General features: G+C 35.4%; 1 protein-coding gene across 1 annotated transcript in view; it reads left to right on the top strand.

Moving 5' to 3' along the window:
- Nucleotides 1-23849, top strand: part of Lrrc69 (leucine rich repeat containing 69) — a 68880-nt gene that overhangs the window by 23385 nt on the left and 21646 nt on the right. The window lies entirely within an intron of this gene.

Here is a 23849-nt window from a genome sequence, read left to right as displayed (position 1 = left end):
ATTTTGTTTTGGTAAATGCCCTTCTTCAATCTGTGAGATTTGCTTACTGTTGATCTGTTCACTGGTTTGGCATGAATATTCTATCATGAATTATACTCAGAATCCTGAGTAGTTAATATGCATGACATGTATAAAAGATCTTCACAAATTGGACTTTTTCTTTCTTCAGTTCTTCCTGGCCACACTGTTTTTGTCACATTATACTTTCTGTAGTTCTTTCCAAAGCAGTGGAATGTGCTCTGTTCCAAGTATATCAGAGAATCTTAGCTTAAGTTTTACATTTTCCTGAAAACCATTTTAAATTTTCCATTATTTTCTCTTTTTAACACTTCAGAACACTTATTCCTACAACAAAACATAGCCATTATCTGTAAGTTTTTAACCCTTTGACTAAAGAGTTATTGGAATCAAACAAAAATCAACAACAAAAAGGTCAAAGATGTATTTTTAAATAGGTTGGAAAGTTCTTAAATTTTAGCTTGCAGATATTGAGTACATATTGGGAGTCAGAAAATCATGGTCACTGATACAATAACAAGAGGATCATGGCAATGGAAAGATAGAATTTAAGAGGATCACATATATGGCAGATGATAATTCCATTTCTAGGGCAAGTCACTCATCTGTAGGATGAGTGAAAATAGCCTCAGCTCTTAGCTCTGTCAGGCTGTGTTTTATTGATAGTGGGCCTTCTTTCTTACCTGAAGTCTTGCTCTTCCTAGAATAACCTATATCATCTGACTGACCAAGGCAGTTATATGAAGGCTTGACCATTTCTGTCTGATGGAGAGCAACTTCCACAGGCAGTACTCACTAAAGAGTTCAATGAGATTCTGTTGGATCTGTCTTCCATCTTGATTTTTTTTTCTGTTGATCCGATCTTATTTGTTGCCTCTGTTTTATAGGATTGGATCCCTAAAACACACCTTGCACCCCAAAATTTAACTCAGCATCTTCTTTTGAAAGATGCAACTATAATAATATGTAACAAAGCTGAAAGGAAGGATAGTTAGCAAGGCTAGAAACATACTGTCTTCATACGAAGAGATTTGATATTCAAAATAAGAGTGACATTTATGAAATATTTCTACAATTGTTTATTGTTTCCCTTATTTCTCAATGAAAAAGGTTTTTTTTATGATTTTTAGTTAAAACAAATCTTACAAATCTGTGCTTATTAGTACAAGTGCAAGAATTCAGATATAATATATATCCATATAGTTGTGACAATCCATAGTAATATAGGACAAGTATATATTTAGTAATAGATTTCATTCCTTCATAAAGTAAAGGTAGTGTTAGCACAGTTCCAAGCAAAAAGTAGACATGTAACATTCTGGTGGATTTTAGAGACACTATTCCAGGACTGTGTTTTCTGTTTCTCATGATATCTTTTTACTTTAGTAACAACTAAGTTTTATTTAGAGTTCACTGAACATAAAGCTATTTAGTAACCACTTTCACATTAATAACTTAATTTGACCCACCCAATGACCACATAAGTAGGGTTTCTATTTTCATTTTATAAATGGAGAAATTGAAACTCAAAGAGATGCTTAGTAATTTGTCCATAGATTTGTAATAGATTTGTCCATAGTTTGTAATAGTCAGAGATGAGATTTGAACCTAATAGTAGCCTCACTCAAACTCTATTTTACCTTTCCCTGGAATAGCCAGAAGAAATAGGGAAGATGTAATGAAGCGTTGGGTGGGTCAGTTCTTCCTCTTCTTCCTCTTTTCCCTTTTTTTTTTTGTTGGTCATGGGTCTGGCCTGGTCACTGAGCCACAGTGCCACTTCGATTTTCTGTTGGTTAATTGGAGATAAGAGTCTCATGGACTTTCCTGCCCTGACTGGGTTTGAACCACGATCCTCAGATCTCAGCCTCCTGAGTAGCTAGGATTACAGGCGTGAGCCACCAGTGCCCAATGGTCAGTTCTTCTTGATAGTTATTTTCATGAAGTTTGAGGTTAAAAAAAACCCCAAACTTCTGATTTTAGATATTAGATTATAAAGTCTCTTTCTCTCTTTGTTTCTGACAGGAATTTTGTGATCTTAAAAAACTAAGAATCCTAGATGTAGCTGGAAATATTATTCAGATATTTCCATCAGGCGTAAGTAGAGTTGATTTTTATTACATTCGAAAAACAATTTTGTTTATGCTACTGGGAATATGAATATAAGAGCAGCCAGTAAATGCTGTAGTAATTGGAACCTTGAAATATACAAATGACTCAAAGATTTGCTTTATTTCAGAATTTAAAAACTTGGTCTTTCTTTTCCTTTTCTTTTCGCTCTTGTTCGAACTAAATGAACTTTGCTATCATAAATATTTTAATACATCAGTTATGATTAAATATTTTGGTTATGACATACTGCTTTTGCTCACTTCAGAGTTTTTGAAATATTACTTTCTAAGGCCATAAGTTTTTGTTCCTTGTAATTAATCCAAAGGTGACACTTTTATTAGTTGTTTTAAAGATATAAACCATTAAAAGTTTATCTTTTCATTTGGAAATAAATTTTGATGTTTTTCAACTTTAAATAATGAAGACTTGGTGACTTTTAGGTCTTGAAAAAATAGTTTCTAATATTGCATCTTTATATACAAGTGAACATGAGTCACTATTCAAGGAAATATGTAGAAGTCTATTAATCTAGATAGTGCTCTGAAATTAGCTGTTGAACCACTAATTACTTTTTTTTCCTGAATGTTTGAGTCCAAATTGAGTTTCATACTTTTCCATCCTTTAGAGAAGTATCTTATACTGATGATAATTCAAATATGATAAAATAAGTTCAAAGTAGATTTTAGGGAAAATGACTTTATATATAATGTAATATGCTTTATATAAAATAATATACTACAGATAATGTAGTTTTTCCTAAATATGTAAATGTGTGTATGTATCTATATATTGCCCTTTTAACCATTTCAGGTGTATTTATAGTTTGACACAAAATATTTTAACAGCGTCCATTGTCACTATCCATTCCATAACTTGTGCTGGTACCAAAAAAGCTTGAAATCAGAGCCCCATGATTTTGCTTGGCTTCATTGCTTCGGCTGGTCTTCTACTGTTTTAGCGATTCCTTGAGTCTTCCATACCTCTTTTATCTTTCTCAACAGAAATTTAGTGTCATTAGAAAAATTCACTTGTAGCAGGTTAAGATGTGATACTCTGCCTCCTCTCTGGTAACCACCATTCTATTTTCTTTCTCTATGAACTTACTCTTTTGTCCTTTTTTGTTTTCTTTTTTGTTCGTTGTGGGGCCTGAACTCTAGGCCTAGGTCCTGTCCCTCAGCTCTTCAGTTCAAGGCTAGTTCTCTACCACTTGAGCCACAGCACCACTTCTGGCTTTTTCTGCTTATGAGTAATGGAGTAATTCTGAGTAATCGAACCCAGGGCCTCATGCATGCAAAGCAAGCACTCTACCACTGAGCCGCCTTCCCAGCCCTCCTCTGTAATCTTTTTTTAAAATAAGTTTTTTATTGTGAAAATACTGTACAGGGGGGCTACAGTTACATGAGCCAAGGTAATGAGTACATTTCTTATCAAGCATTGTTACCTCCTCCTTTGTTTTTCCCCTACCATCCCTTCCCTCCCACCTCCTCAACTACACTTCCCTTCCTCCACGTTGTACGCTTTATATGACTAAAATCATATACCAGTGGTCCTTTCTGACTGGCTTATTTCACTTAGCACAATGTCCTTATGTGCACCAACACTGTAGTGTCAGAATTTCTTTTCATTTTTAGGTTGAGTAATATTCAAAATATTACATGTGTATGTATTACATTTTGTCTATCCATTTATCTGTGGGTGAACACTTGGTTATTTCCATCTTTTGGCTCTTCTAAGTGATGCTGCTCCTAACATCCTTGTATAAATATTTATTCTAGTTTCTATTGGGAAGTAGAATTATTGAATTATATAGAAATTCTGTGTTAATGTTTAAAGGTGTCAATACACTATCTTCAAAATTTATAGTTTTACTCAAAATAAGATGTTTTTAAAGTTGACCTGGTAAATGCTACATGTATTTATTCAGGCTGTATTTCTTCATTTAACTCTCTATACCTGCCTTGTTTCTCTTAACTTTCAAAGAAGCCTTCAGTGCCATCTCTTCCGTGGTACAATTGGACTTAGTCTTTTCAAGGATGTCTTGCTTTAGACTGTGAATCTTCTAAAAAAGATTTTTTTTCTCTCTCAAATACTACTTTTAGAGATAGCATTTATTCTGGTTATTATCTGGTTTTGAATAGCATTCATTGTAACAGATGTGGGCAATAAATAAGAATAGAGAGAGCAAAATTTAAGGTGCCTCTAAGTTTACCTCTCAGAAATAATGCTTACAGAAGTATTTCTTCAAGTATCTCATACTATTTTACAAATAAAATTGAAAGTATACTATGTAAAAAGTGTATATCTTGTTTACTCAACATTATATATTGAGCACTTTCCTTAAACTACTGTTCTTCAAATACTCCATTTCTAATGAATAGTTATTCTATTTTCCTTTATCCTATGTTTACTTTATTTTACATTTTTATTTATTGATGGAATTGGATTAGATTTTGCAGCTATAAGCCACTGAGGACAAAGATGATCTCTAATAGAGTGCCTTTTATTTGCATCCTTTTTTTTAGGGGTGGGAGTGACACTTCCAAAATATGCCTTGTTATGGATACTCAAGGATCTATGGAAACACTGCCTGTTGTTTAGTTAGTTCAGAAACCAGTGATGCTTGGTGTAAGAGTTTCCTATGGCTACCATAACAAAGTACCACAAACTTGGGTTTAAGTCTTCTTAAAGGGTACAAGTCCTTGGATTGTGGTCCACCCTAATTTAGTATGACTTCATCTTAACTAATTATATCTGCAAAGACTCTGTTTACAAATAAGTTCACATTCTGAAGTTCTGAGTACACATGAAGTTTGGGTGGATGAAGCAACACTATTTAATCCATTACAGTTTGGTAGCATATTGAGACTTTATACTCTGTCTGTGAAATAGATAGGACTCTCCTCTGTGAAGAACTCAATTCAATGAGCGAATATTTGATATTTCTTCTGTGGCTAGTTGTCTCCCAAGTGTTGGGCTTAAAGATTTGCAGAATTCCTCCCCTCACGTAATACTGAAGAGGCAGATAAACAAATATAGTTGCTACCTGTAGGAACTTCGCGATTCACATTTGAAGGAATCTCTAGAAATTGAGAGAGATAAATACAGAAATGTAGGATTAGAAAAGTTGATGGAACTAATATTAACTAGCTTGGAAATAAAAGAGGATGAATAGGTGGGAATTTCATTGTGAAGAAAGTGACTATTTGTTATCATAGTTTTTGATAAGGGAAAGAATTTGCTATTGAAGATTTGGATAGCATCAGAGGGATTTGAGGGAGAACAGAGTTACTATTATCTCCAGTTTCTAAAAGAAAAGATAGAAAACTGTCTTTGAAGTGATTGTGATTAACTATTTTTAACAGAGAGAAAGAAATTACTGAGATTTTCAAAGTTTTTTTTTTTTTTTAACAATATTGGAAGTAATATTAAGCACATCATCTTTTTCCTGATTCTTCTTTCCCTCAGGGGCACAGTTATTTTCCAACCTGCTTTTGAAGAAATATTGAACCCCCAAAAGTGGGAAAGCATTTTAACAATCATCAACAGGGCACACCTTGAGGTTTACCTTTGATATGAATCTTATGCCAAAGATACAGAACACTGCAATCCCACAGGAAACTTCACTTCGTCAGAATCCTTCATTAGCCATATATCCAGCGATGACTACTTTCCAGATCAAGAAATGGTATTAGCAGTGGTTTTTTCAGGGCTTACAATTTTTAGTTATCTAGTAATTTTCAGGCTTGCAAAGCAAATTTTGGTGTTACAAAAATTTATTCTACAAAGACAAATGGGAAATTATTGTTCCTATTTGGAGTCAAGGCTGTTGAGGCTCTGGAGAATTTACTGAATGTCTTTGTTCTCAAATTTGAGTACACATTAGAATCCACTGGATGGCATGTTAAAACCCAAAAGACTGGGCCTCTCTCCCAGAGTTTCTGAGTCAGTAGTGGGGAACCCAAGGATTGCACATTTATTAAGTTCTCAGGTGATGCTGGTGCTGCAAGTCTGTGGGGACCACACTTGGGGAACCTCTGGCCTACATTACAAACAAGTAGTGGATCTGGACCTAGCATTTCACCCTTCTTGACATATCTGAGGAATCTGTTCTTTGTCTCAGGACTGACCAGCAGGGAATGTCCCTGTGACAATATACAAAATAAATAAGGCATTTCTCTTTTCTCACTGGGAGTTTGAGTTCTGAAAATTCACTGTGTCCTTGACTAAAATGATACTTAAGGAACGTTCCTCAAACAATAGGATGTTTGTATACTCTGAAAAGTTCTTCACAAAACTAGAATTTTTGACATGTGAGCAGGAAGAATTCCTCTAAAGTTGGAGCTGAGATTTATGTGTTGCTTATTGAGTGAGCCTTACTTAGCCATGTTGTAGACCTCCATGGTTTGTTTGTTTATGCCATTGATGAAACTCATTTGCTGTTTATTCATCAACTAATATGAAAGCAGATAGAACTAGTTTTTATTTATTTTTAATTTTAACTTTTGTCAATCATGAGGCTAGGCCCTGTCCTTGCACTTTTGTGCTCAAGTCTAGCCCTCTACCACTTTAAGCCACAGCTCCACTTCCAGTTTTCTGGTGGTGGTTAATTGGAGATAAGAGCCTCACAGACTTTCCTTCTTGGGCTGATTTTAAACCAGTATCCCCAGATCTCAGCTTCCTGAGTTGCTAGGATTACAGGTGTGAACCACCAGTGCCCAGCTTTATTTATTTATTTATTTTGGCAAGTGATCTTAACATCTTACTTGAGATGAAATTTAAGAAGGGAAATCTTCATCATATTATTTTTAAATGAATATGAGTTTTGTCTTAAGTTGGCTGGTTCCAGTTTGGATATGAAACTCAGGTTTAGCTGACCCAATTTTACATCGACAGATCAATATGAGTTTATGAGAAAAGGCTTTGACTCTTAAGAAGTGTGTTTTAAAGTTATAAATCATAGCTAATGCCACATTTTCCATGGTTACTGCTTTCTTTCCATTTCAGATCTAACTAATGTTCATTTGACTCTGTAGCTTCCTTAAACAGATGCTAGGAAGTGGCGCAAGCAGTAGAGCGCTGGCCTTGAGCTGAAGAGGGACAGCGCCCAAGCCCAGAGTTCAAGCCCCAACTAGTATATGTCTGAGACAAGCAGAAAAGGTCAGATAAGTTGATGTTAGGTGAAATGAACCCCAAGATAAGGACTCAAATGGTTTTACTTTCTTGCTATTGGTTCTAACATAGTTATAAGGTGATTTTTTTTCTTGCTTTGTATGTCCCTTCCCAACAGTATAATCTCTGTTTTCACTGTATTTGATGTTGGTATAATTTGGGAAGGGGAAGGGAAAAAACAAATTGTTTAAACAGGGATGCAGGTGGACCTATTGCAACAAAGAAAGGTACAAGATGCTATGTCAAAAAAATGAATTTTACTACCTTGGTGGGGTGGGAGGAAGGCAGGTATGGTAAGGGGAAACAAAGGAGGAGGCAGCAATACTTGTTAAGAAATGTACTCATTACCTTGCTCATGTAATTGTAACCCCTCTGTATGGTATTTTCACAACAAAAAAACTTATTAATAAAAAAACAGATGCTATGTCAACATTAAGAACCTTAAGTATTTTGTGTATTCCAAGGTTTGTGGGTGGATTGTGTCTTTATAAGAAAACACATAGCAATATAAAGCATATGCAATGGTGCTGTCATGAGAAAATTATGCTTGGACTATTTATGGAAAATAATAGCAATAACACCTATTCTATCAGTACTCCTTTTGCTATTAAAAGTTCTCTTAAGTGTATCATAAATCAAATTTGAAGATAAAAAAGGCATTTTTCCTTTTACAGTATGAGAAACACAGAAGGAAAGAATATACAAGAGCTTTCCCAGGGACACAAATCATTTGAAAAGTTTAGAGAAGATTTGAATCCACTATTCCCAAACCAATACTAATTTTTCACAACTTAATGATTTGCCTGCTTTTGACCTTAGACATATAAGTCAATTACACTATGTCTCGTCTTTTTTCTGGTATATTCTTAGGATATTAATACTTGTATCCATAAAATTACTGAGAAAGTTAGTCACCAACAAAGAATAGAATGAGTGAAGAATTAGGTGAAATGATGTATATATGCCTTTTTTTAGGGTCTTGGCCCATGGTTTGTATTCAGTTTTCTTTACATGGTGCTGAGGGTCAAATATATGCATTCTATTCAAGTGCTGTTCCATTGAGCCACATTCCCTGCCCCATTTTCTTTTCATTTTAAGGACTGATATGAGTGCAACTCATCCCAAGTTCAGGGATTTGTTTGAAGGTTTTCGAAACCTGAATAATTCTTTTTTTAAACATTTTTTATTGTGAAAATACCATACAGAGGGGTTACAATTACATGGGCAAGGTAATGAGTACATTTCTTATCAAGCATTGTTGCCTCCTTTGTTTCCTCTTCCCATCCCTTCCCATATCCACGCGCCCTCCCCCCCCAAAGTTGTAAAGTTCGTTTTTCAACATAACGATCTGTACATCTCATTGTACCAATGGGTCCAATTTAAACTTGAATAATTCTAACTTGCATACTCTTTGTGTAACCACTGGTCTGTAACCAAGGCTTTACGAGGGCAGTGCAATCTCAGCAGCACACACCGCTTGCCAGCATCTATGGGTTTTTTTTTTCAGAATTGTTATTCCAAATTACTTTTCTTATAAATAACGTTTATATTCTGCTGGCCTACCTTAGTTATACAATATAACATAACCCACAAATTATTTATTAGAGGATGTCTTCCTTTCCTAGGGTCTTCTATTTTTTCTATTTATTTCTCTCTGATTCCTTTCCTCTTTCTCTCAGCTCATTTGATTTCTGATTATGACTGTGTTTCTTTAAAAATAGGACCCTTTGTCATGAACTCCATTTTCCTATTGCTTGTCCTAATGTCCGTTCTTTTCTGGGATACATTTAGTTTAACACAACCTCTCTATTTATAGCCAATGGTGGCTGGTTTTGTTCCATTTTGGTCTGAATCCACATTGGAATTATATATATAGTCGGTTGTGGGGCCTGAACTCTGGGCCTGGGCGCTGTCCCCCAGCTCTTCCGCTCAAGGTGAGCGCTCTACCACTTGAGCCACAGTGCCACTTCCGATTTTTCTAGTGGTTTATTGGAGATAAGAGTCACACAGACTTTTCCTGCCCCGACTCACTTTGAACCGTGATTCTCAGATCTCAGCCTCCTGAGCAGCTAGGATTACAGGCGTGAGCCACTGGCGCCTGGCTGGAATTATATTTTTGACTCTAGATTACTAACCTCGGTTTGCTGTAATCTGTACCTGATCCTTGTCTTAATTCTTAAAGCATAAATATTTCACAAGTACTTCAGTTGTCTTAGTTACTTTTCAAGGATTGGATACAAACAGAAGGAAGCCATTTTATTTTTGAATACTCCCACCTTCAAATAAAGCTTCATTTATCTTCAACAGAATTGTTCCCATATATGTCAGGTTATACATAAATATATACATGTGCACATTTGCACTCTTTTCTTTGGGGGGGGGGGTCTGGTTGTGGGCCCTGAACTCTGGGCCTGGGCGCTGTTTCTCAGCTCTTCAGCTCAAGGCTAGAGCTGTACCACTTGAGTCACAGAGCCACCTCCGGCTTTTTTCTTTTTGCTTATGTAGTGTTGAGGAATCAAGCCCAGGGCCTCAGGCATGCAAGGCAAGCCCTCTACCACTGAGCCACCTTCCCAGCCCTTGCATTCTTTTTTAATATATATATTTTTATTGTGAAGATACTGTACAGAGGGGTAGCAGTTACATGAGTAAGGTAATGAGTACATTTCCTATCAAGCAGTATTACCCCTCCTTTGTTCTTCTCCTACCATCCCTTCCCTCCCCACACTTGCATTCTTTAGGAGACCATTTAATTGAAGTCAGGAGTACTATTTTTTGAAATTGAACACTTAGAGAATAGCTACTGCTTCAACATATCCATGATCAAAAATGACTTTGATTAGGCCAATAATCACAATAAAATTATAGGAAAGAAACTCCTTAGAAATGTGAAATTATGTTGTTTGCCTTATATTAAAAGCTTTTTTGGAAACTTTGAATGCTCTTTTGCAAGATGCTTAGAAAACAGCTTTAAAATAAGAAAACAATGACACACAAGAAAATGTCCATAAAGTTGTGGTCAAGAACATTCTCAAATATCCCCACAATGGAGTGATCTGGGTTGAGTGTCTATGTTGCTCTAAGTGCCATGAGAAAATCTAGTTGCCTGTTTTACTCCTCTACTATTCTACCCCTCTTGTGTAGCAGGATTATAGATCATTTGCTGCATTTAGTTCTTGTTCCCATGTTGGTAGTTTATTTTCATTTTCTGCTGAATATTAAAACCGTATCCTCTCCTTGAAGCTCATTAAATGCCTCTCTAAAATTTGACCCTGATTTGAAAATAGTATATTTTTCTTCAGTTGTCAATGCTGCTTTAAGTGACTCAGTTTATTAGAAGACATACATTTAAAACAACATTTAGTGACCTTTAAAGAAATGGGACACAAGCCAACGCTTTTCTAATGGAAACCCCTTGTGGGCTCTGAGGTTTTATGTAAGTGATGTAAGCTTAGCTAATATAGAATTAGTAAGTTCCAAAACTTGACTAAATGCTTTCTCTGACACTACTTTTATGAGAATGAGATCATTTTTTCTGCTGTTTCTTATTTGGGGGTAGGTGGGAGTGGGTAAAGAGAAGAGTACTGAATTATATGTTATTACTACTTTTACTATTTTAAATCTGAAATTTCATGAGATAGACTTTTTTGCAATGAAAAGCATACAGAAAATTTATGACATATTACTCTTGATGTAATGATGAGTTTTGTTAAAGGTCTCATTTAAAAATTGAGCTACCAATTAAATTAGGAGGTATAACTTTTACTCTGCTCATCTAAGTTAAGTTATATGGCCTGTCTTTCCATTTCTATATGGTCTTATTAAATTCAGGCTGGTGCTAAATTTCTGTATATTTTAAATACTGCAAAAGGACCCCGTAGCACCTGATGTAGTGGATGATTGAACAATATTTGGCTCTCAGTTAAACTCTTGAAAAATTTAGTCTTCTAGCCTGGTAGTAATGACTTAATTAAAGAGACACTCTTCTCACTTGAGAGGTAACATGAGCATTTGCTAATAAGATCAAAATCAGAGCTTTTTTCCTTTTTCCTTGTCCTATAAATGTATTTTAAATGATTTTTTTGGTCAGGTCAGCATTTCTTCAGAGACTAAATCCAGTAAAATTGAGAGATAGAGAGTGGGGGGAGAGTGAGATTGAGAGTGAGAGGAGAGAGAGAAGTATTTTAAAGAGATTTTCTGGGTCTGATATTGTAGGAGAATGGAAGGTTTGCTTGCTAGCATGCCTAGGCCCTGGGTTGAATGAAAAAGAGAAAGAGGGGAGAGATGTGAGAGAGATTATGGGAGAAAGAGTAGGAAAGGAATGAGAGAAGGAAAGAGAGAGAAAGAGCGAAGAGAGAGAGAGGAGCTAGAGGAGAGAAGAGATGACAGCAGGAGAGGAGGAGAGGAGAGGAGAGAACTCGGAGTGAAATTCAGTAGTGTGGCATCCATTCATCCGTTTTAAGGACACATCTCACTTTAGATGAGAAGTTCTCTCCATCTTTCCTCCTGCATCTCCTCAAATGAGCTTGGGGATGACAAATATTTTTGCCATTGATGTATTCCGAATACCTGGAACAGTAAGTGCCTAGCACCTAATAAATACTTGTTAGAGATAGCTTAGATTGTCAAAAGCCAAGTAGTGCTGCTGGCATCCCACCCCAGAAAATGAAGTGGTGAATGTATAATGTATATTAATTGGATGAATGAATGATTGAATGAATGAATGGCTGATAACAGCCATTGTCTGTATTCTCTTTCTTTCTTTCTTTCTTTTTTTTCAAATCTAATATCCACAAATCACATGCATTTGGAGAGCTTCAGGAGTCCTCTTTGACATTGACATGAAACTCATCTTCATCTTAAATCTATGATTGTATATTGCTTTCCTGGCTCCATTCTTCCAAGGACTCTTTGTTCATCAGTCTTCCAATATATATGGCTCTGGTTAGGAGCCATGTATATTATAGTTATATTTCCTTTTAAATTTTATCCTGTAATTACAGTTATATGAAACCTTTATATAACTTTCCTTGGCTGCCAAGAAGTTTAGAAAACATTAAGAGATTACAGTTTTAGGATCATCATCTATTTTTATGTTTTGATCTCTGATTTCATTGGCTACAACTTATACATCTTTTTATTACAAAGCAGCTTGATTTCTTGGACTATACATTAAAATGGAAACCAAACTGAAAATAAAAACCCAGCTTCTGGCTGAGAAGATATCTCTAGAGATTTCTAAGGCTCCCTATATTAGATTGCAGGGTATTTTAAAATATTTGATTTGTTGTTGGCAGTAAGAGTAGGAGACAGAGAGATCAATTTTCTCATTATTCCCAAGGTTTTATGGAGTTAGGATCAAATAAATTTGTAGAAAACTGTTTGGTACTTCATAAATGTCCACTTTCTCTAGCTTTTTTCCCCTTTGTAGGTTGGGGATGAGGCATAGTGGTCCCACAGGTACAGTGATTAGTGTTAGTAAAGAGTGAAGATTCTAGAACATGATGAGAGAAATCACTATTTTTGACTATTGTCAAAAAGATGCTGAACCAAAACTGTCAGAGCAATAATTATGCCAAGAAATAAAAAGTAGTTATTTCTTTACTACAATCAGGACAGGTTTTGCCTTAGGAAAATTGACAGTGTAATCAATTCATTAGTTACGAGACTAATGTTTGAAGACAGAACTGCTCTTGCCGCAACTTTTCTACTTAAATGCCTAAATGACTAACCCTTACACATTCAGGAGCCTTCTGGGATATTCTGACTCAGACTGTGAAAGAACAAATGTGTGAAAAGAAATGGTAAGTAATAAACTGAAAATAAAAACTTCGTATTTTCTAATACCTGAAGAGTATTGTTTGAAAGTGAACTCATATTTGTAATATTTTTAAACTTCATGAGGAATTACAGTTTTCCTGTATTTCCATATTGTAAATGCTCTCACTGTGGTCCATTTCAATCCACTAATCTGATGTCATGGAAAGCCTGGTTAAGAACTGGTGGTTGAACATGGCTCACTCAAGTTAGTACCCATTAACATATTTGTGGTAGTGACTGACAACAATGAATGAAGATTTTAACGATATTCTGTGGATCCAGGAACATAAAATGTCTGTTAATCTTCTGGTATCTTCAGTTTTTTTCTACAAGTTTATGCAATTTTTATTGTAGAGATCTTTCACATCCTTTATTAGATTTATTGCTAGGTATTTTCTTGTTTTTGAGGCTGTAATAAATGAGTTTGCTTTCTTGATTTCTTTCTCAGTCTTTTCTTTATTGGTATTTAGAGAAATGATTTCTTTTTGTATGTAAACTGTGCTGCTACTTGACCAAAAGCATTTATTATATCAGGATTTACAATATAGTTTCTTTAAAAAATTTACTTTATTGTAAAAGTGATGTACAGAGGGGTTACAGTTACATAAGTAAGGTAATAAGTACATTTCTTTTTGAACAGTGTTACCCCCTCCCTTATTTTCTTCTGCTTTCTCTCCTCCCCTCCTCCCCAAGTTGTAAAGTTCATTTTCAGCACTGTCTAGTGAGTATCCCTAGTCAATTGGCTCATACTTTGTCCCAGTGTTTCTGTGATTCCCCCTCCCTTCCTCAAATCATATGAAAGACAAAGGTACCCAAATCAGAAACAGCGATCACAGGGAATAAACCAGAGGAGAAAAAAAAAGAAAGACAAAAACAGTAACTGTAAATAGTACACTAAAAAGAAAAGAAAAATAAAACAGCGACAGCAACAACAAAAAACACCCTCTTATTTCCATGTCATGTATTTATTTCAATTAACATCATTTCATATGGTCATATCCTCATAGCTATTGTGCTATTATGCTGTTGTGATCCTCTAGGATTATCCTAGCCATATACTAATTATTACAAATGAGGGAAACCATGGAGCCTATGTTTCTTTGGGTCTGGATTACTTCATTTAATATGATTTTTTCCAAGTCTCTCCATTTCCTAACAAATGGGGCAGTGTCATTCTTTCTGATGGAGGCATAGAATTCCATTGTGTATATATACCACATTTTCTTGATCCATTCATCTACTGAGGGGCATCTGCATTGATTCCATATCTTAACTATGGTAAATAATGCTACAATGAACATGGTTGTGCTGGTGTCATTACTGCAGGCTGATTTGTGGTCATTTGGGTAAATGCCCAGAAATAGGATCTTTGTCAAGATTTGGGAAGCTCAGTGAATAAACTTTACTTTATTGATTATATTTTCTGTGCTTGTAGCCTTTTGCACTGCTCCTCCTTTTTCTGTGTCCATTTGAAAGTTTGGTCTTTTAAACAGTATCCCAGATATTTCTAGATACTGGTGGCTCATGCTTGTAATCCTAGCTTCTCAGGAGGCTAAAATCTGAGAATCTTGGTTCAAAGACAGCTTAGGCAGAAAAGTCCTGGTGACACTCTTATGTCCAGTTAACCACTCAGAAGCTAGAAGTGGAGCTGTGGCTCTAAGTGTTAGGGTGTTAGCCTTGCACAAGGACAGTGTCCAGGCTCTGAGTTCAAGCTCCACGACCGGCAAAAAACAAAACAAAACAAAACCAGAAAACAACAAAAAAACCCCTCCAAAACAAAAGCAAGCAATTTATCATTGTGAATTCTTGTGGTTATTGTCATAGCTATTAGTATACACTTTTCTTAAACTTCACAGTGATATTTAAAAACAGGACAGAATACTTAGAAAAAATACTGTTTAATAAAATATACTTTTATATATAGACATCTCAATGTAAAAGCAAGTTATTTATGAATTGATAATTAGAATTTTCTTAAGGAAATATATATATGTGTGTGTGTTTTCAACCTTGAGGTTTATAAACACAAGGAAAGGGTATATGCAGAACTGAATGTGATTTTTGTGTTTCCATAACTGAAGCAAAATTTCATTAACCTTCCCCTTGAGTCCCTTAGGATATTTTTTTAGCCTAATGCCTTCTTCAGATATAGTCGGAATATATTTTTATATTGTCAGGTAAGATTGAGCTTTGGAGGGTCACAAGTCATTGTGACACCTAAGTTTTTTTAACTTCCCTCATAAATCAGTTTTCATCTTCTTTAGAATTTTATCATGTCTTCATTGAAATGAACAAAGACAGCATAGGCTTTGAAAAAATATGTCTTATTGTTTTACCTTCTGGGCCAGATATGTGGGAAAATCCCCACACTTCTGAGAAAAGCTTACAATAATAAGCACAAATGGCAGTATAGCTTTCTTAAAGCTCTTGCAGTATATTTTAATCCTGGAAAGATTTTTTGGGAAGTTATATTTTCAGTCTTTTCACCAACTATAGGAGGAATCTATACCCTAGTGCACTCTCTCCAAAATTTGTTGTTTAAAGTTTACATATGAATAATCTGAATCAGGTTGATATGAATTTAATCTCTGAAAGAATCTGCTATTTTTCGATGTGGCTAATTTGGAAAATATAGATAATTATTAAAGAGAAAAAAGACAAGATCATCTGTAATATAATATCAGTGGACAGTATGCATACCATTAACATACTGAGTTATTTTCTATGTGTGTAACAATATAGGATTTGAACTCAGGGCCTCTGCTCTTTTAAAAACTGGAATAGCCACTTATGTTCTTGTGTTAATATCATAAGTCATATGTATTGCTGTAGTATTTATACATACATGTGTTTATATATATATATACAATATTTATATATAATGTTTTATAACATGCCTGCCTTTCTTTCTTCCTTTCTTTGCTCCTCCATTTTTTTTTTGGCTTGTGTCCTGGGCTTGACTTCAGGGCCTGGATGCTGTCTCTAAGCTTTTGAACTCAAGGCTAGTGCTCTACCATATAAGCCATATCTCCATTTCTGGACTTTTAGTATCTCCAGTTAACTAACTGGAGATAAGAGTCTCATGGACTTTCCTACCTTGGCTGGCTTCCAACCCTGATTTTCAGAGCTCAGCCCCTTTGAGTAGCTAGGATTAGAGGCATAGCCATTGGCACCCAGGTGCCTTTAAAATTTTTACTGTCATCATTGGATATCACTCTAATAGGTATAAATATTGGTGAATGTGTATGTAGCATCCTATTTTTAGACAGGTAATATTCTTCAGACTTCTTACCATGACAAAATTTTTTCCATGGAGCCCAGTACAACTACCTTAAGAAATATTTTTTCTGAATCAAGAAATAGGGAGGGGTAAGTGGGAGAAAATGAGGGATGTGGTAACAGTGTTTAAAAACAAATGTACTCATTACCTTACTTACGTAACTGTAATCCCCTGTTTTTCAATAAAGGTTAAAAAAAAGAAATAAGGTTTCTGAATAAAAAAATATGCACACTAACTGAATTTATAAATGTTGCCAAATTTTGCTTCAGAAACCTTATTCACAAAAATCAGTATTTCTAAAGTTTTGCTTTTTTTGGGGGTGGGGGGGCACTTGTGGGGCTTGCGTTCAAAGCTTGGACACTGTCCCTGAGCTTTTGTGCTGAAAACTGGCTCTCTATACTTGAAGCCATAGCACCACTTTCATAACTGGTTTTTTTTGTTACCTGTCTTAATCTTATTTAATGCACCTCTATAAAAACATTGATTACACTGAAACTTTTGTATTATTGGCCGACTTGCCATTTCCTCTGGTACAAATTCTATTATCCCTCATTGTATCGCCACCCAGTAATCTCATTTTTGAAAAAAAAGCTAACTTTTTTTTTTTTTTTTTTTTTAATTTGGAGCACTCTGAAAGATTGGCGAGTGCCTAGGCAGTTCACTTTGTAGGAGCGAATAGTATTCTGGTCCTTTTTGATGTCACCAGTCATTCAGGACCTCATCATCTCTCCCTCTGTTCAGTGAATGACTCCTACCTGGCTTTGAATCCCTGGGCTTCAAGGGAAGTGAGTGTGGTGATGGGAGGCGGAATGTAGTTGTGTCAAGCGTGAGCCAAGAATTCCCAGTGTGGCCTACTCAAGAGAAAGTGCAGCAACACCTCTGCTTTGTGTTCTTTGATCCTATCTCTGAAGGTCTCTTGACTCTGTGTATTTGTTCCCCAATTATTATTTCTTTTATGGGAGTTGTTCTGTGGGTGTTCACATGCCTTTTTTTTTAAAGTTAATCTCTCCTTCCTGTCTTCACACTGTCCATATGTGGTTTTTGTTTCTTTGAGAATTTTTCTTCTTGTACACTTAACAAGAAGTAGATCTTTATTTACTCAGAGTAGATGATTTGTAAATAACACGTTTTCTTAAAAAAATAAATTTTAACCATTCAAGATCAAGTAAGTTCATCAGCAGGTTTGGAATCTAGTGAGTGCTTGCTCTCTGTTGCCAAGGTGGTGCTGTCTAGTAGGGTCCTTCACGGAGAAAGGGTAAATAAGCTTTCCTGATTCTCTTGTAGAAGGACACTAACACCATTAATGATGGCAGAGCCCTCATAATCTCCTCCTACAGATCATACCTTTTACTGTTACACTGGGAGTTAAATTTCAACATATATATTTTAGAAGAAGTTTTTTTAAAAAAATCAATATTCAGACCATAATAATAACTTTAAAAAAGATGAAATAAGGGCTGGGAAGGTGGCTTAGTGGTAGAGTGCTTGCCTTGAATGCATGAGGCCCTGGGTTCGATTCCTTAGCACCACATAAACAGAAAAAGCCAGAAGTGGTGCAGTGGCTCAAGTGGTAGAATGCTAGCCTTGAGCTAAACTGCTGAGGGACAGCACCCAAGCCTAGAGTTCAAGCCTCATGACCGACAAAAAAAAAAAAAAAGAAAGAGAAAATGACTTTTTTGTTAAAAGAAAAAAAAAAACCATCTTGTTTCCATTTCCTGTTGTTCCATTTCGATGACTGATTTTTAACAAGACTTTTTTTTCTTAAAAGATAACAAGAGATATGAGTTATAGCTTAAACAATAAGGTATAGTGTGGTATAGTTACTAGAATGACTTAAAGTTGACCAAATACTTGGAACATTCTTCATCTGTTGGTCACAGTTCATTGAGATGCATATTATCACATCTGTCATCTGTTTATTTAGAGGAGTAGGCTCAGTTAAATGTGGAACAAAAATAGATCAGAACCTCAACCTCCGCTGTAAGCCTATGTCATTCTCTAGTTGATTCCTAAGTAGAGATTAAAATATAAAGCTTAAAAAGCAGTGATCCTTTCTTTTTCTTTTTCATGTTTTGTTAGTAATATATCAATAGCTTAAGGGAAGTGCTATTGCTTTTTGGTTCGAGGAACAGAAGCTCACTGAGTAAAATTCAAGATACTATGTCTTTGAGAGGCTTTATTTAAAATGACACTGGGCTTGTTTGAATGGAAATCAAGTTAGCAACTACAAAGTGACACTTTATTTCTGTTTGTCCTAATGAGAATCTGGTCAGTCAATTTTCATTTCCTGTCACGATTAATAACCCCTGCTTTCACTGTATTTGATGTCGGTATAATTTGTGGAGGGGAAGGGAAAAAACAAATTGTTTAAATAGGGATACAGGTGGACCCATTGCAACAATGAGATGTACAAGTCGTTATGTCGAAAACGAACTTTACAACTTTGGTGTGGGAGGGGAGGATTGGGTGGTGGGGAGAAGATGGGAAGGGATGGGAAGGGGAAACAAAGGAGGAGGCTACAATGCTTGATAAGAAATGTATTCATTATCTTGCCCATGTAATTGTAACCCCTCTGTACAGTATTTTCATAATTTAAAAAAAATGAAAGACTAAAGTTCCCACGATTAGTTTTTAAGCCAGAAACAACTTTCACAAAATCCTTGAATACTTTTCTTCTAGTTCACATCTCTGAATTGTTGCCTCATCTGAAAAAATTTTACAATTGAATTCTCTAGTTTAAATTGTCAGCTATGTTAGAATCGAAGCTGGGGAACTTCTGATTTTTAGCCTTCCCTGAAGAAAGTATCCTTTACAGAGTTTGCCTACTGCCTTTTCCTGTTTCTTTGGATAACTGTGTATAGTCAGTTTATGATATGGGTCAAGGAGTGTTTGTAGACATGTGGCCTTTCCTCTCCAGCAGAGAAATACTAATCGTATAATTGGTTTTCAAATTCCAATTAGAAGACTTTTTCTAAAGAAAAAGTGACTTATGATTAAAAGAAAAGCCACTGTTGTTTGAGAGGAAAGAGGGTTTTTTTTTTAATTGTAAAAGTTTTGTTTCTAGTTTTATAAAAGAGAACAAACATGAAAGTACATGTTTATTTGTTGAGGGCAGGAAAGAGAGTTTTATGACATACTAAAGTATGTCATGGTATGCATATTAAAAACTCCATTTTAGGGGCTGGGAAGTTGGCTCAGTGGTAGAGTGTTTGCCTCTCATGCATGAGGCCCTGGGTTCGATTCCTAAGCACCATATAAGCAGAAAAATAAAGACGGAAGTGGCACTGTGGCTCAAATGGTAGGGTGCTAGCCTTGAGCTGAAAAGCTGAGGGACAGCGCCCAAGACCAGAGTTCAGCCCCACGACTGACAAAAAACAAAACAAAAAAACCCCAACAACTCCATTTTAAAGGAGGACTGAGGAGACTCTCATAGGGATTTAAATAGAGTAAAATGGGTAATTGTTAATAGTTTTAACAATGAGTATGATTTTATCTTAAATTATTTGTGAAAGTATTATATGAAAGCCGACAATAATTAATTAATCTTATTTTTTCGTTTGCCTCTTTTGTAGACATGGTATCAGGCAAAAATTCTATTAGAAGAATTTTTTTTTCTCTTTTGTTTCTTTGTTTTCATTTTTTAATGTACTGTGTGAAGTACATTTCTTTTATTTTTTTTCCCTGTACTTTATCCCCTGTTGTCACTAGTTTGTTGTTTGGTTGGTTGGTTTTTGCCTTTTTATTGTAAGGATGCTGAACAGAGGGGTTACAGTTACATGAGTAAGGCAATGAGTACATTTCTTGTGGATCATTGTTACCCCTTCCCTTGTTGTTCTCCCACTATCCCTTTCCTCCTCCACCTCCCACACCCCCTTCCTCCCCAAGTTATAAAGTTTGTTTTCAATATATTGTCCTGTGGGTATCCTTGTTGCAATGGGTCATTCTGGGTCCTTGTTTCAGCATTTTGTTATTCCCCTTCCCCTCCCCAGATTAGACAAATGTTTATACAAGATGCAGGGTATCAAAATCAAGTACAGTGACAACAGGGTATATACCAAAGGGGGAAGAACATACAAAGGTACCAAAAAAACCCACATCGTACATTTAAAACAATAACAACAAAGACAGACCTCTTGTGTCCATATCTTGGCGTTCATTTCACGAAGCATCATCATATATGGACATATGTACATAGCTTTTGAGCTTTTCAGTCATCTGATAAAAAATTATCCTATATGTATACTAGTTATTACAAATAAGGGAAACCATGAGACCTGAATTTCTTTGGGAATAGCTTACTTCACTTAATATGATTTTTTCCCAAGTCTTTCCATTTCCTAACAAATGAGGCAGTGCCATTCTTTCTGATGGAAGCATAGAATCCCATTATATATATATGTAAATATGTATATATAAAATGTTGTATGTATATATATACATATATTGGTATATATGTATATACATGTATATACATATATACATATACACACATACCATATTTTCTTGATCCATTCATCTACTGAGGGACATCTGAGTTGGTTCCATATCTTAGCTATGGTGAATAATGCTGCAATAAACATAGTTGTGGGGGTAGCATTACTATGGTTTTGTTTGTGATCATTTGAGTAAACACCCAAAAGTGAGATTGCTGGGTCATAGGGGAGCTCTATGTGGAGTCTTTTGAGGAACCTCCATACTGCTTTCCAAATTGGTTGAACAAGTTTACATTCCCACCAACAATGGAGTTCACTTTTGACCACATCCCCTCCAGCATCTGTTGTTATTAAAGTTCTTGATTATAGCCATTCTAACTAGGGTGAGGTGTAATCTCAATGTTGTTTTGATTCACATTTATTTTATGGCCAGAGAAGTTGAGCACTTCATGTGTCTACTGGCCATTCTTAATTCCTCTTGAGAAGTTTCTTTTTAAGTCTTTAGTCCACTTGTTGATGGGGTGGTTGTTTCTTTGAGGATTTGTTTTTGTGGAATTTAATTTTTTGAATTCTAAGTATATTTTAGGTTTGAGGTCCTTGTCCGTTGTATGGCTAGTGAAGGTCTTCTCCCAGTCTGGGATTTCTATTGATCATGTGAGCTATGTCCTTTGCCATGCAGAAGCTCTGCAATTTCATGCAATCCCATTTGTCCAACCTTTCTTTGATTTGATGTGTTTCTGGGTCTTTATTAAGAAAATTTCAGCCTGTGCCAAGGAGCTCTAGAGTTTCTCCTATTTTTTTCAGTGTGTCTGCTTTTACTTTGAGGTCTTTGATCCATTTGGAGTTGATTCTCGTGCAGGGTGATATACAAGGATCTAGCCTTAGTTTTCTTCAGGTATTTAACCAATTTTGCCAGCGCCATTTACTGAAGAGGCAGTCTTTATTTCCTTCTATTGTTTTTAGCTCCCCTATCAAAGATTAGGCTATAGGTCTGCAGGTTCATTTCTGGGTCTTTGGTTCTGATACATAGCACTAATAGAAAGGAAAATAGTTGATCAAAACACTTGAGAAAATAATTTTCTGTATTTGATAAAATTGAAAATTTATATATTATCAAGTAGGCCAACATGTGTTGCACATTTGTAAAATGGTGATCAATTTGAGTTTATCCACATTCTTGCATCACTTCATAAGGTCAGATTTGAAAAACCAGTCTTTAAAAATCAAAATGAACTCCAAAGAGGTTTTCTCTGACCATAGCCATTCACTACCTTTGACTGATAAACACTTAATAATAAATAATCCACTAGAAAACATTTTTGGACACCTCTTATGTAGAAAACTTCTATTAGATCTAGAGTTTCTGGCAACAATAAGAAATGATTCCTATGAAGGGCCTGGGAAACTTTTCTGATATCTAAATAATAACTTTAAAATGAAAGTTAGGGCATTATACTACAGTGGGTTAAGTACAGTTATAGAACTTCATACTAAGATTATGTGAGTCCAACAGAATGGCTTAACTTTTGGAAGTAGGAATTAACCACCAACTCCTTTTTAAGCATAGAATTGTATTCTTAGTAGACGCTGGGATTTATCAATATGTTCGCTAATTTTACTTTCTTATTTTACTAAAACACTGTATATAATCCCTTATTTTACTGACATATGTACTTAAAATTTTTATTGTTATTATAAAAATGATGTATAAAGAGATTACAATTATGTAAGTCAGATAGTATATTTCTTTTTGGATAATGTTATCCCTTTCCTCTCTCTCTGTACTAATACATATTTTAAATAAATAAATAAATATGTAAGCTTTTGTCTAACAAACTGTCAAAAATTTTAGCTGTTTAAAGCAGTAAAATGGATGGTTATTTCATGCAGATCCTGAGGCTTAGGAAGCTAAGAATGTTTTAGCCATGTGCTTTTGGCTTCTAGTCTCTCATGTGACTTGCAGTGAAGTCATCTGGGATTGCAGTCACATGAAGGCTGGGAGCTAGCTAAAGAAATCAATGATGGAGGAAGGTAATAGGGAAAGCTAATTAAAACTAAATAGTGTAATAATAAGTAGGGTAATAGAGAAATAGAGTAAAAATGAGAGCAAACACTGAGAGACGAGATCCAAAAGATACTACAGAATCCAAATCATAACAGAGCACCGAGAACCAGGGCACAGAACTCGCATTTCACTTTGAGGAAGATGGCTGAGCAAGGGACTGATGCCACTTTCCTTAGGGTGTATAGATCACTCTACTGGCATTGACACATAGAGGGATATAGGGAAGAGTGGAAGCAGAGCCTCTTACGCTGAGTTCTCAGGTAGTTTAACGGCAGAGTGGGATGTAAAGCAAGTATGAAATGGAAACTGTGAAGTGATATACATAAGTCTTTCCACATCAGTCTTTCAGCACAGATGTTCAAGTTCAAAGACCTGAAGTGAATGCTAGGTTACTGTCCCTTCAGCTTCCAGGTAGGGATGTTGAGGCCATGGAAGGGACTGGGCTTAAAGGCCTTCAGCTATTTCTTACTAACTGGGAGGAGGAATCTATCTATATCAATCAATCAATCAATCTATCTATCTATCTATCTATCTATCTATCTATCTATCTATCTATCTATCTATCTATCTATCTATCTATTATCTGTCTCTTGATCTTTCCCTCTCTCTCTTTCTGCCTAGATTTATGACCTAAGAGTTCAGTTATTTATTTATTTATTTATTTTTACTGTTAGGATTAGCCTCCTCTCTTCAGTTCTTTCTGAGGATCTTCTCTTATTCTCATCAGAAGAGCATCTGGCAGATACTGAAGAGTTATGACTAATTCACTTTTTGGCTATTTTTCTTACTACTCATGAAGGGCAAGTGAGAAAGGGTTTATTTTTTGGCTCTCTTCTCTTCAATCTAATCATTGTATAATTTGGGTTAGTGTTTAGATTCATCATTCACTATCTTTAATTCTCCATTGACTATAAATCTTTACATTCTCTTTCTGGAAATATGTTTCAAGTCAATTATT

Source organism: Dipodomys spectabilis, unplaced genomic scaffold, assembly GCF_019054845.1.
Source record: "Dipodomys spectabilis isolate Male_0828 unplaced genomic scaffold, ASM1905484v1 ptg000783l, whole genome shotgun sequence".
NCBI lineage: Eukaryota > Metazoa > Chordata > Mammalia > Rodentia > Heteromyidae > Dipodomys > Dipodomys spectabilis.
This window is presented reverse-complemented; position numbering and strand designations above follow the sequence as displayed.